The 12,831-nt window shown below is 39.1% G+C and overlaps 1 protein-coding gene and 1 long non-coding RNA gene across 2 annotated transcripts in view; both read right to left on the reverse strand.

Moving 5' to 3' along the window:
- grb2b (growth factor receptor-bound protein 2b) overlaps positions 1 to 12,831 on the reverse strand; it is a 40,378-nt gene that overhangs the window by 11,376 nt on the left and 16,171 nt on the right. The window lies entirely within an intron of this gene.
- Positions 4,302 to 7,236, reverse strand: LOC115424251 (uncharacterized). Its single transcript, XR_003936069.1, has 3 exons — positions 6,523 to 7,236; positions 6,293 to 6,294; positions 4,302 to 4,312 (listed from the first exon to the last, which is right to left on the reverse strand). It is a non-coding gene; the product is annotated as an uncharacterized LOC115424251 (long non-coding RNA).

Below are 12,831 nucleotides of genomic sequence, written 5' to 3' on the forward strand. Positions count from 1 at the left end.
TGATTTCCTGTATAAAACCATTAATACAATGAAATGCTCTGTCCAAGCTTTTCCAAGTAACAGCTGACACTGTTGAAATGTTTTGCGACATCATAATTGCATGTCTGATTTTCAACTTCCAGACATGTGCCAATTTCAGAGGAAGCGATGCAACGGCGCTGACTCATGCAATCTAACGCTGGAATGATTTGCAAAAAAAAAAAAAAAAAAAGAAGAGAAACCCATGAGATAATCATACTCTAATATGTGTTAGAACAGAACCAGAGGGTATAAATCCTTAAAAGTAAAGGGGGAAAAAAACAGAACAGGACCTGACACAGGTGTTACAAAACCGCGCTGGCATTTGGTAGACTGTGTGAGCTTCCTGAAGTAAGTCGGAGCTAAGATTAATCTCCCCTGTCACATTTAGTTAGATGCAGTCCTGCAGTGAAGAACTACTTCCAAGATTTACACGAGTCAAGTTTGCTGAAAGCCATTACTGCCAGTGTCTTTGATCACATCCCATCTGCATAATTTACAGAAAAAAAAAAACATTTTTGGCGAAGGCAGCCATGGAGTCCCCTAATGCAAGAAGAAAGCGGCTGAGTGACAACCACAAAACATCAGACAGAAAAAAAGGCTCAACAATCTTCGATGTATATCAGACTCAATCATTTTCCCTCTGTGACTCTATTTTATACATTTTTTAATATTTTTTTTCTTTATTTGCCTCCTTCCTCTTCTGCCTTTAAATTCGGCCTCCAACCCCCAACCCCCAACCCCCAACCCCCCTCCCGAAGCACAAGCCTGAGAACAGCTGTCCTACTGGCCCCTGTTCAGTGTGAGTGGCCTGGGTCTATTTGCTCCAGTGAGCCTGCAGAATGCCAGCTGCTCCTGGCCTTCCCCCACCTGCTAACCCTGCACAGGACCAGCATTACTGTGCGAGGGAGCAGCCATTGACCAAAAATAAGTAGCTGGAGTTTCAGATGATGGGGATATGTGTGTGTCAAGGCCAAAGGGAAAGAGCCACAGCTAGAAAATGAAGCCCATGCAGAAGTATCTTACAGTGTAATACCACTGGTGGCTGCTAGATGTTAACTCCAATTATCTGCCATTAAAATAAAGCCTCAAACTCTCTTCAAAAAGTTTATTTATGTGAGCCCTCTAATGAGTTTACTGGTGGTTAAATTATGCAGTCTATCAGCTGGACTACAAAATCCAGATATGACATTACTGTTCTCAAACAGTGTGAATTAATATTTAGCAAGCAGCTGAATTTACTTAGTTGTATAACACAGCATTTGGTAGTTAGCTATGAGTTGGGTATTTTCAGTAAATTAGTTATTATTAGACTTGCACAGATTACAATTGTTTGGGCCAATCCCGATTTCCGATTTGCAGAGTGCTTGGACAGCTGATACAGTTTTTGGCTGATTCCGAACTTATTTTTTCCAAACAACACACAAGACATTGCAATGTAACTTTCCCTTTACAACATTTATGCTAAAGAAGAAAAGTGTGCAAAAAGGTGCCAGGTTTCATGTATGAAAACAGGTGCACTGATTGAAATGCTTGGTTTTTAGTGAGTCCTGTATCGTACCAGCAGCTGAAAATGATCATATTTGAAGGAAAATTATCATACACACCCAATTTTTATTCTGACATGGCTCAGACCATCTGCTTTAGTAACACATTATCATAGACTGTACATATTACACACTGCAACCCAGTTTTACTTGAACCTTGGAAAAAAGCAAATGTCTCTACACATGTGGAGCACAGGATGAACATTTCTAACGGTCTTGTTGTCTACCTCAAGTTCAATTGCCATTTTTCTCATGGATTTGGTTGGATCCTTTAGGATGTTGGATTTGAGAGCTTTAATAAAAGCTCTGGTACATTTTTTGTTGCTTCCTCCACTTCCAGACTTTCTCGTAATAGTTTTACTCATAGTCATTCTCTTCTTTACATTATAAACAGTCTTTGTGGACACTCCAACTATTTTTGAAATCTCCTTTGGTGTGACGAGTGCATTCAGCAAATCACACACTCTTTGACGTTTGCTTTCCTGATTACTCATATGGGCAAAAGTTTCTGAAAAGGTATGGATAATAGTGTTAGGTATGATTATGACATCAATATATGTTTGGTTTCAAAACAATTGACGTAGTGCCTGCTGAGAAAAAACAACTAAATGTTCATTGTAAATTTTGCTTCCCCACCCTGTAGTCACTTGGAGATGATCAAAATTATGGATACACCTATAGTACTGTGCAAAAGCCTTTGGCCACCTTTAGCTTTGTTGTGTTTGCAGGGTTGAAATGAGCATACCTTTGTTTTCCTTTACTCACATACTACAAGAAAAGATATAAAATGTGTGCACAACCTTAAAGCTATACCTACCAATGTGGCATTTCTCACAGCACTTAGTAAAAGTTTGAACATGAACAACCCGCCTCCCTCTAAAGCCCTGCCCCCTTCCCTCTGCCTGAGCTCTGAGGCTCCTCCTCCTCTCTCCTCCTCTCTCCTGATGCGCGATGGAAACAGAGGAGGAAGCAGAGGCGGAGGTCCGGTCCGTTTTGGTGTGTCCGCGGACCCCTCCCTCAGTAATCAGATGCATCATCCACCTGCCGCGGGCCCGTGGCTCCTGTTCCATCAGTAGACCTGGTCTGTGCAGTACTGGGTCAGTGTTTTCACTGCAGTGCCCAGGGGATGGGCGCGTGCACTGTGAACGCGCAGCCTTCGCAAATTTTCCGTGGACATTTGAAGTTTCATAGTCTATACAATTATCATCCTGCATCATCTTACATTGTGTGACATCATGTAATTATACCTGTATGAGTCCCACCGTCATAAAAGCTGAGCTTTATGCAGACCTGTTCAGTCCAGTACACCTGACTTCCGGACTTTTATCTCCATCCTTCATTCATCAGACTCCCGTTTGTTCCCCTCAGTTGTCGTTTCTGTTCATAAATCCGTTTTTTCCCTTCCACGTGTGCATGTCAGTTCTATCCAAACACATCCTAGACAGTAGACTGTGGTCAATGACATGAGAAGCAGCGCCAGTGAAGCGTCAGATTCAGTGGGACACATATCGGATGTGAGACGGTGATAATGGATCGGATGCTGGACGGCCGTAATGGATGACTGACAGAGGCTTAGTCAGGTTCGGCCAATTATTTCATTTGGACCGACTAAAATGATTGGTCAGACTGGTATTAGAAATATATGAGAATTAAACATTTTTGAGTTTCAATACCTGGTGGATTTCTTTTACATTTTAGTTTGACACACACTTATTAGGAGCATTTTAAGATGACAAAAGAAAAGTGTAAAAATGCCACATCATACGGTATAGCTTTAATACACTGAACAAAAATATAAATGCACCACTTTTGTTTTTGCTCCCATTTTTCATGAGCTGAACTCAAAGATCTAAAACTTTTTTTATGTACACAAAAGGCCTATTTCTCTCAAATATTGTTCATAAATTTGTCTAAATCTGTGTTAGTGAGCACTTCTCCTTTGTCCTTTGCTGAGATAATCCATCCACCTCACAGGTGTGGCATATCAAGATGCTGATTAGACAGCAGGATTATTGCACAGGTGTGACTTAGGCTGGCCACAATAAAAGGCCACTCTAAAATGTGCAGTTTTACTGTATTGGGTGGTCCAGGGGGGTCAGAAAACCAGTCAGTATTTGGTGTGACCACCATTTTCCTCGCACAGTCTTCTTCATGAATTCTCTGAAACAGCTTTGGAGATGGCTTATGGTAAAGAAATGAATATTCAATTCACAGGCAAAAGCTCTGGTGGAGATTCCTGAAGTCAGCATGCCAATTGCATATTCCCTCAAAACTTGTGACATCTGTGGTATTGTGCTGTGTGATAAAACTGCACATTTTGGAGTGGCCTTTTATTGTGGCCAGCCTAAGGCACACCTGTGCAAAAATCATGCTGTCTAATCAGCATCTTGATATGCCACACCTGTGAGGTGGATGGATTATCTCAGCAAAGAAGAAGTGTTCACTAACACAAATTTAGACAGATTTGTGAACAATATTTGAGAGAAATAAACCTTGTGTGTACACAGAAAAAGTTTTAGATCTTTGAGTTCAGCTCATGAAAAATGGGAGCAAAAACAAAAGTGGTGCGTTTATATTTTTGTTCAGTGTAGATACACAAAAACTGAACTACATGGGTTCTAAAGGTTAAAGTCACTATTTAATATAACCCTTGACCTCATGACAAGAAGCAGCACAAACAGAAACATCTGACGTGTTGAATGAAACCTGGTATAAAACATCAGAAAATGAATGCAGTAAATCTCATACTGCCTGAACAAATGGGCTAAAGACATGTTAAGTGCAAAGGGAGGTCACACTAAATGTGAACACCTTTGGTTAACAGAAGCTAGGGCTGCTCGATTATAGAAAAAAAAATAATCACGATTATTTTAGCAATAATTGAAATCACGATTATTGAAAACAATTATTTGTTAACCTTAAAGTTGTTTATTTTTTTCTTGCAAAACAATGTAAAATATACTCCTTAAACATAAATAAAGCTTTTAACCACTAAAACAAAGTATGTTCACTTTTGTACGAAACAAAAAAATCTTTGAATGCAAATAAGTGTACTGTAAATTCAAGTATGTTTCCTTTTGTAAACAAATAGTGCACTGTAATTAAACTGCTATAGACTTGCCATAGAACTGTAGCAATTAAAAAAAAAAAACTCATGTAAAGTGCAAATTATAAATTTAAGTATGTTCAATGTAGTATGAAACATAGTAAATTCAGTGGCGTGCCGTGAGGTTTCAGTTCAGGCCTTCTGTATACATCAGCCATCTAGAATACGCATGTTAGGGTTATACAGGTTAGGGTTAGGTTAATACAGGAGTTGCAGCGTAAAGAGATTCGGAGACTGAAGATTGCATTGCGGACGAAGTTGTAGACGGAGTTGTTTTTATGTGTTTTAGTTTTTCATAAGATTACGATAAAGGTGGCGGTGGTTAAACTTTAGATGGTTAAAAAGGTTTGTTGTGTTAGCGGTCGGTGCGGACACAACTACGAAACACTTTTTGCACGTGATGTGTTTTTGCTCTTCGTCTTCTTCATCAAACCCAAAGTGATTCCATACAATTGAATTTGACTTGCCTTTTTTGTTTACCAAGCACTTGTGCCGTGATTCTCCTGCCGTTTTTCCAGACTGCTAGGTACAACTTTCCTCTTGGGGTGGACCTGCCGGCTAGCAGGCAGCTGTAGCTTAGAGGGGGGCGGGGCAGAGCAGCTCATGGTAGCTTGCGTGCGCGTGAATTAAAACGACTCAAAATTAATAATCGTTTTTTCTCGATTACATAATTTTTGTAATCGTTGCGTGTAATAATCGAAATCGTAATTGAATTTCGATTAATTGCACAGCCCTAACAGAAGCTTTTTTTTTTTTTTTTTTTTTTTTTTTTTTTTTTAAAGAAGTTAGGTTTTTACAAACATTGAAAAATTTGACAGATACACAAACTATATACATCCAGAGTGGGTGTAAAAAAACAAAAACATTTACACCAACTCATTATTGTCTTGGCAAGATTTCAGAGTAAAGAATCAATGTACAAATAAAAATAAATAAAAACACAAAAACATATTTCCTTCAATTAGAGGATTTTGAGTCCATATTCATGCAGTCATCTCAGCAAAGTCAGGTCTCAAAGACCTCACATCTCACCCATCCCTCCCACTGTTGCACAAAAGAATCTATCTTCAAACTTACAGTAAATGCTATTGTTTCCATTCCATAAATTCCCATGGTTACGTTTATCCAATTATTTATTGTCAGTTCTTCTTGTGTCATCCATCGTTTAGTTATTGCTTTTTTTCCTGCAGCTAGTAAGAAGCAGTTTTTGTTTTTTCCATTGAAACTTTTGTTTTTAATATCATACATACTTCACATATATCCAGATTGTATCTTAATACAGAGACTGAGAAATTTGTGTGGTCATTATAACTTTACTAAACCAATAAACCTAATGTTGGACTTAGACTTTTGCACAGTACTGTATGTATCCTGTATGTATCAGTGTTTGTAACTGCTATTGGGTCGTCGACACATAAGATGACATCCACTAATGTCAGTTGTTCTATGAGCTCACTGCAAAATTACAACCCAGTCACAGCCCTGACTCCCCTCCATTGAGTTCTGTTTCAAAACTGTTAATTCCACTTCAATATGCTACCAAGTAGTTCTGTCTAAATCTTGAATCTGGCTTGTGTTGTTGTGCTGAACGGTGTGCGACTATAATGGTAAGTAAATGTACAACTGAACAATAGTTAAGTTAGTCAAATGCATCAATACACACTGTGAGTTTAGCATGCTAGCAGATCACGACAGAACAACATGAAAACAAAGGCCATTTATCAATATTAAGTTCTCCAAATGTGGACTTGTGAACTCAGCGAGTACGGTCTTAGTAAGAACAGCCCCAGAAGAAGGACGTCCGAAGAATGCCAGTGTCTCTGTAATTGGAACGGCTGTGGACTTGTGAACTTTCCTCCCTGGCTCTGCTGTATTTTCACCATCGGCTCCCTAACATATTCCCGCAATCCACCACAATATGTCACTCAATTGATTTCAGTACCTTTGAGCAAACGTGTACATGTCATTTACATTTTTTAAACATTTCTTAAATTCTTCAAAACTACTGTAGATAAACTAATTTTGTTGAATCTCATATCATGATAATAAAGATGTATTTTCTCACTATTCTGCTTCTCGCGTGTTCCAACATTGTATCACATCATCTCGTCATGGTCATCAACTCAATAAAACATTTATGAATTAAGTTGTCACAGAAGCCACCGTTGCCTTTCAGAATAAATCGACAGTGGCACGAAATGCATCTGGGGATATTTGCCAGCCAAGTCCACACGAGTCACCAACCAGTGCATCCTTGGCTTAAGTTAGCAGACAAGAACATCTCAGTATTCCATCCAATCTTAGTTTGTGTCAAATTTCAAATGGAACAGAACTCGGGCTGCAACTGATGACATTTCACAAGATCGTAAGAACAGAAGAACAGACAAGAACGTGTATTGAGAAATGCCCAAAGTAAACAAACAACAAAACATGGGTATCTTCTATTGGCCTAAAATATGTTACTCATACTGTGAACTCCAACTGACCTCCCTTTGCTTTGTGTCAGTAACAGATGCACTCTCACTCCACATTGGACATTTCTGTCAGATCAAATGTTTGATTTAATTAAAGCCTGCATGTATAGCTGTTGCACTAAATGCTGACTCACAGGAAAACTCATTTTGAGACACTTAGAACAGTGCCCAGGGCTCACAGTCATGAGCTGCATGTGATGGTGCGAGTGACTGATTTGCTTGATCTATGTATGCTGGAGTAAAACAGATCCAAGGACTCAGACTCACCGCACTGTGTGACTGCCCTGAGGGAGTTTTAGCAGCATCACTGAGTGGACAGGCAGAGGTGGGGTGTACAGTTTTGTTAGTGGAAAAGTGCAGTCTAAAATTCACACAGTGCCCAAAGCTGAGAGTCTTTAAAACAACAAAAAAGAAACAAACTATGTAGGAGGACAAAATGTGCTTATATGGAGCATTGTAGGTGGCAAAGTTGCCAAGCAGTCAGAGAGACAATGCTTGATCCTAACAGGCCATGCTCAAACCCACTCATTGGCCAGCATCGGCTCAGCTCAAGTGCCCTTGAAATCCTACCAGCACCGAACAGCTGAACCGTTAATCTGACCTCTTTCAAGGAAAACAAACAAACTGAAACAAAACTACTTTCTCTGACGAATTAGTCACCACAAACTGACACCAGGGTAATTCAATGTTATCCAGTTGAGCATATAACTGAAAACGAGAGCTGAGCTGTACATTTTTATTATGTTTTAAGTTATATTGGTTCCTTTGTGTGGCGGAAAAGGGAATAAAACTGCCATTTTGATCTGCTCTCTGTAACCTACTATAAAATGCATCTTGAATACTATAAAACTAGTTTAAATAATTTCAACAGTAACATCCAGTGTGGTACAATTCACATTGAATAGGGGCTTTAAGGAAAAATTAAACAAAAAAGCACAAATGATGATGATAAACAAACCAGTAATGGCAACAAGTAAACACATGACCATCACAACAACCATAAAAAAAAAAAAAGAATCCATAACATTAAGCAATATCTACAGCACAGCCTTACAACAAATAACACACTCTACATGCTCTCTATAATTGCTGGGAATGGGGGCCTGTTTGGCAAAGGGCCCGTCCATCTGAACTTGGGTAACCTTGGATAATTACCCAGTCTACAACTGAAGTTAATAATAGAGCACGGCAGGAGCTGCGATACACAGTACGCCTAATCTTATATGAATTGCTAAGATGCTTATGTGAATTTTCCAGGAGATTAAAACACAAGTCAGTATTTGTACTGCAGGTATCCTGATTGTGTGATGCACACAGATCCCAATTAGAATTACAGTATCTGTACAGCTTTAAAGTCTGTGCAAAGAAACATTATCTCAGCTGATCACCACTGTGAATAAATGTTTATTTTTTCAAATGCAATTGGTTCTGACATGTCTGTGGAAATGATGCCAAGTCTGCCCTTTGACTGACATTTGAGGGCTTCTGTTGCTAGGACAACCACTGTCAGTTTCAGTAGCTTCCTGCTTCATAGCTTTGTATCATCTTGGAGAATACCGAGATATTTTTTTCCCCTTCTAAACAAGCCCACAAAGTCATTAGTAACATTAGTCATAGAGACATAGTGTTTGAAAGAACCTGTTGGGCTCACAGGGTTTCCCCTAGGTTGGTGGAGGGCTTCTGTGCTGGGATGACTTTTTGTTGCTATGTTGTTGCATTTTTGCATAATTCTGCATATTTTATTTATTAATTTTTTGCAACAACAAATCTGCACAGTGTTTAAGTGAACAGACAATTCCACTTTTGTGAGTAATGGCTGACCTCCACTTTTAAAAAGCTTATTTTCAAAAAAAAAAAAAAGTCTACTCAGAATTTTTCTGCTTCTCCAGCTTTGGTGCATACTTCATATAAGTATAAACAAGTGGGTTAGGGTTATTAAGTAGGTGTAGCTGAACAAAGACACATCTGATGCACTGCTGTCATTCCAGTTCAATCAATAATGAAGAATCACTTGAACACAGATAAACAAATTAAGCAGCAACCCTCAAATACATGAGCCAAGAACACAGAGGCCTCTCAAGCACCACTGAGTAATGAAGTGACCTTAATTGGAAATTTATCAACCACAGAAACAGCTGGTCAGGATGCCACAGTTAAAAACACACAACATACACACAAATATTTACATTTGTCATCACTAATAATTAGTCATTCAGTACAAAGAGAAGGCTGCTGTTGTTTATTGGAATTTTTCACTATGTGGTGCATTCACCTTAAAGTTTGTGTTACTTTTTAACAATGATTCCATTACAAAGACTTAGTTAGCTTTATAAACTGAATGAGCAGCAACTCGTGAGGAAAAGCAGAAATAAATATTTGCATGGTTTGCATTTTTCCTTTTTTTTTTGTTAACCATACTGTAAGGAGACAACCGCAGCATTGTGTCCCAGACTGAGCCGTGTCTGTCCAAGCCGAGCGCTGTGTTAGTGTGTTTCTGTGGTTCATATGCATTCCCTCCCTCTCGCCGAAGATTTTTTGTCTTTTTAATCTGATTAAGCCACAATAGCTGTTGGAGTTTCTGTTTGAGAGGCTAAGGTCCGGGCTGGGGATTATCTCCTCCACAGCTGCCACTGTAGACTCCCTCTACCCGCTGAATATCTCTTTCACAAACACATACACACGAAGACTAAAATATTACAGCGCATCAACCCAGAATCCAATGCACTATACCTCACAAGTAGCTGTCATTCATAGCAGATCCAGGTCCACATCTTTTATTTAAAGCAACCTTATTAAACTATTAAATTATAGATGATTGCGTTATAAACCAGGCCTGTTGAGTTTCAGCTTCACATAATCTTTAGCTTTGCTGTCTTACACTGGAGATTGGTTTGAGAAAGTGATACAAGATAATGTCTTTTATTTAGTCCCCTTATGCAATAATGTCTTCAAAGTCTTTGTAGTAGTATTCCCTTTTCTTAAGGCAGACTTACTGAGGAGATGGAACTGAAATGGAAGTAGAAAGTGATGTGCACAAGGACAAAACACACTGGGGAGGGGTAGAGAAACAAGATGCTAAATAGACCACATGTCTACACAGTCTACCCGGGATTGCAATAAATCAGGAGTAGGGATTATGCCGGAGTGTGAGTTAATCTGAGCGTGAGACAGACTGACCAGATAGAAAGACAAACAAGCTAAAGCTTCATCAAAACCTTAGTGGCCAAAGCCTGTTGGGTCTGCCGCCAATCTTAACCTGACAGAGCCCTGTCTGCTGTCTAGTTGTGCAGAAAACATCACTATCACGCAGCTTTATCTAAAACAGAATCTGATCCAATACAAAAGCGCAGTGGTAACATGCAAAGTCAGAGTACACTATTCGTAATAACCCTTCCACTAAAGACCCACTAACATCTGGCTTTTGTATTCTGTGTGAAAGTGTACAAATCTGCAATGATCTGCATTCTTTCCCAAGTCAAATGAGTCTGTGGTAGTTGCGGGTATTTATCATTTCCAGATCCAATCAGGGGTGATGGAAACTCAATACCTGGATGCACTCAGTATTTTTCACCCCTTCTGGGATATGCTATGATGTGTGTTTAAGTTCCACACATCAAAATAAATACCCAGGTTGGAATATTAGCATTTTTTCCCCCTTCACGGTCAAGAACCAAATGTATTGTCCAAGCAGAAACTCTGACAGGACAGCGAGGTGAGAGAACATCTCCTGAAGAAAAAAAGGACAAACTGTAAAATGCAGCCATTGGCCCAGATATAGGTGTTTGTCTTCTAAAATTTCAAGTTGAAAGGAGGGTAAGATATTTAGTTGAATTTCCAAAAAAATAGAATTGGGAGCCAGACTTCTTTTTACCACTACCCAATGATAGTGGCATCAGTTTTCAACTTCTAGCTGAAGTAACATTTAATGTCTTCTGTCATTGCATTATTCTTGATAATGTGCTTCATGTTGAAATTAAAATTTTGAGGTACATTTTATAAAACCTTTTGGAAATGCAGAAAAGGGGACTAAGGTGGCGAGGTGCTATGTAAAGAAAGATTAAAACTGATCCAACTGGGTAGACACTATTTATTGTTTTTGTTGATTAGTAACTAGTTAACATTAGTAGTCAGTTTTAGCTGTGACTGATATTTTAACACTCCCTCTGCACCTCTTTTAAGTGGAATAGGCAGCGAAATTCATTGTATATTTTTGTACATTTATATCCTGGAGAAGTATAGAGTTTCATTTGTGGATCTCAGCCTGAGAAAGTCTGGGATTCCCTAATATATTCTAGGCTTGCACTAGCCTATCGCCACATCGCCATTGGCGATGCATTTTCCTGGTTGGCAAAGTTGTTTTCAACCCGTGTAGCCACAGTGGCGAAGGTATTTTACCACTTATGGCAGTGTGACATTCACAGTTAAGTGCAGCAGGTACGCTGTGGAGGAGTAATGTCAGCAGTGTGGAGATTTTTCAAAATAAATGACGGTGATAAAAGTAGCGCTGACTGCAAGTAACGTTACTTGCAGTAAGACACAGATGGATACGGACGGAGCATTCTGTCCCTCCTCTGCGTGCATTCCATCTGTTTTCAAAGTGCTGGCGGATGCGTAGCCAGACAGAGAATACCAGCGGGAGTACGAAGCGGTGCAGACCGCCGCCAGCAGAAGTGAAAATGAAACTTATGGCTCAATTCTCTTCTCTCTACCTGCTGAAGCTTCACTTTTAAACCTTACCAGTGAAAATGCCGCAATATTAGTATCACATTAGTGTTGCCTCTGTCGTCTCCATGTTTGTTATTACTGACTTTCTTCTTCTTCTTCTCAAAAAACTTTACTCTTCTTCGTGGTATTTGTCCAGTATGGTTAATTAAGAGCGGTGGATTAGACCTGGTGGATTAATTGAGAAATGCTCATTCCACTGGCAAATTTATTTTATATTGAATCTCATGAACATCAGTGGTCAGAATAATTTTATTTATATATCGATCATTTATTGTTTTGCTATACATTAGATTAGAAATAAAAATAGTTTAGATGAAAATGTTGACTTAAGTTAATTTTTTATGATTTTTTTTGTATGAAACTGAAGCCAGATTGAACATATTTTTAAGCTCAAAATGCACCAGAAAGCAGGAAAAAGACTTCATTTTCCCCAAAAATTCCCGGGGGAGCTATGCTCGTCGCCATGGTCCATTATACGCTCCACTGCAGGGACCCAGACTGGCTGTGGCTTTTTGTGGCTACACTCATTTCTACTAATGTAGCCACAGTGGCTGTATCTTTCATTTCCTAGCGCAAGCACAGATACTGGATCCCCAAGGCACACTCCAGATTTCAGAATTCCACAAAGACAGAAAAAATGCTCTTCTCTGACAATACATTTGCAGCGTCATATTAGAATTGCTTTCTGCTTGTGCCTAACTGATCATAACAGCTTAGATCTAACATTAAAGTTATTTCATTTAGCCTATTTTGGGTCAAGGATGATTATTTTGGCATTTACAGAGAACTGAGCCTCAATAAAAGATGATGATGGGGAAACACTTAAAACTTCCGGTGGAAACAATGACCCCACCAGGGATTTTAGACTGATAATATTAAGCCATTAAGAGAGAAGTATTTGGGAAAAGAGGTCTGTGATTACACAAACACTGAGAGATACCGTATGTGTGTGTGTGTGTCA

Source organism: Sphaeramia orbicularis, chromosome 8, assembly GCF_902148855.1.
Source record: "Sphaeramia orbicularis chromosome 8, fSphaOr1.1, whole genome shotgun sequence".
Lineage (NCBI taxonomy): Eukaryota > Metazoa > Chordata > Actinopteri > Kurtiformes > Apogonidae > Sphaeramia > Sphaeramia orbicularis.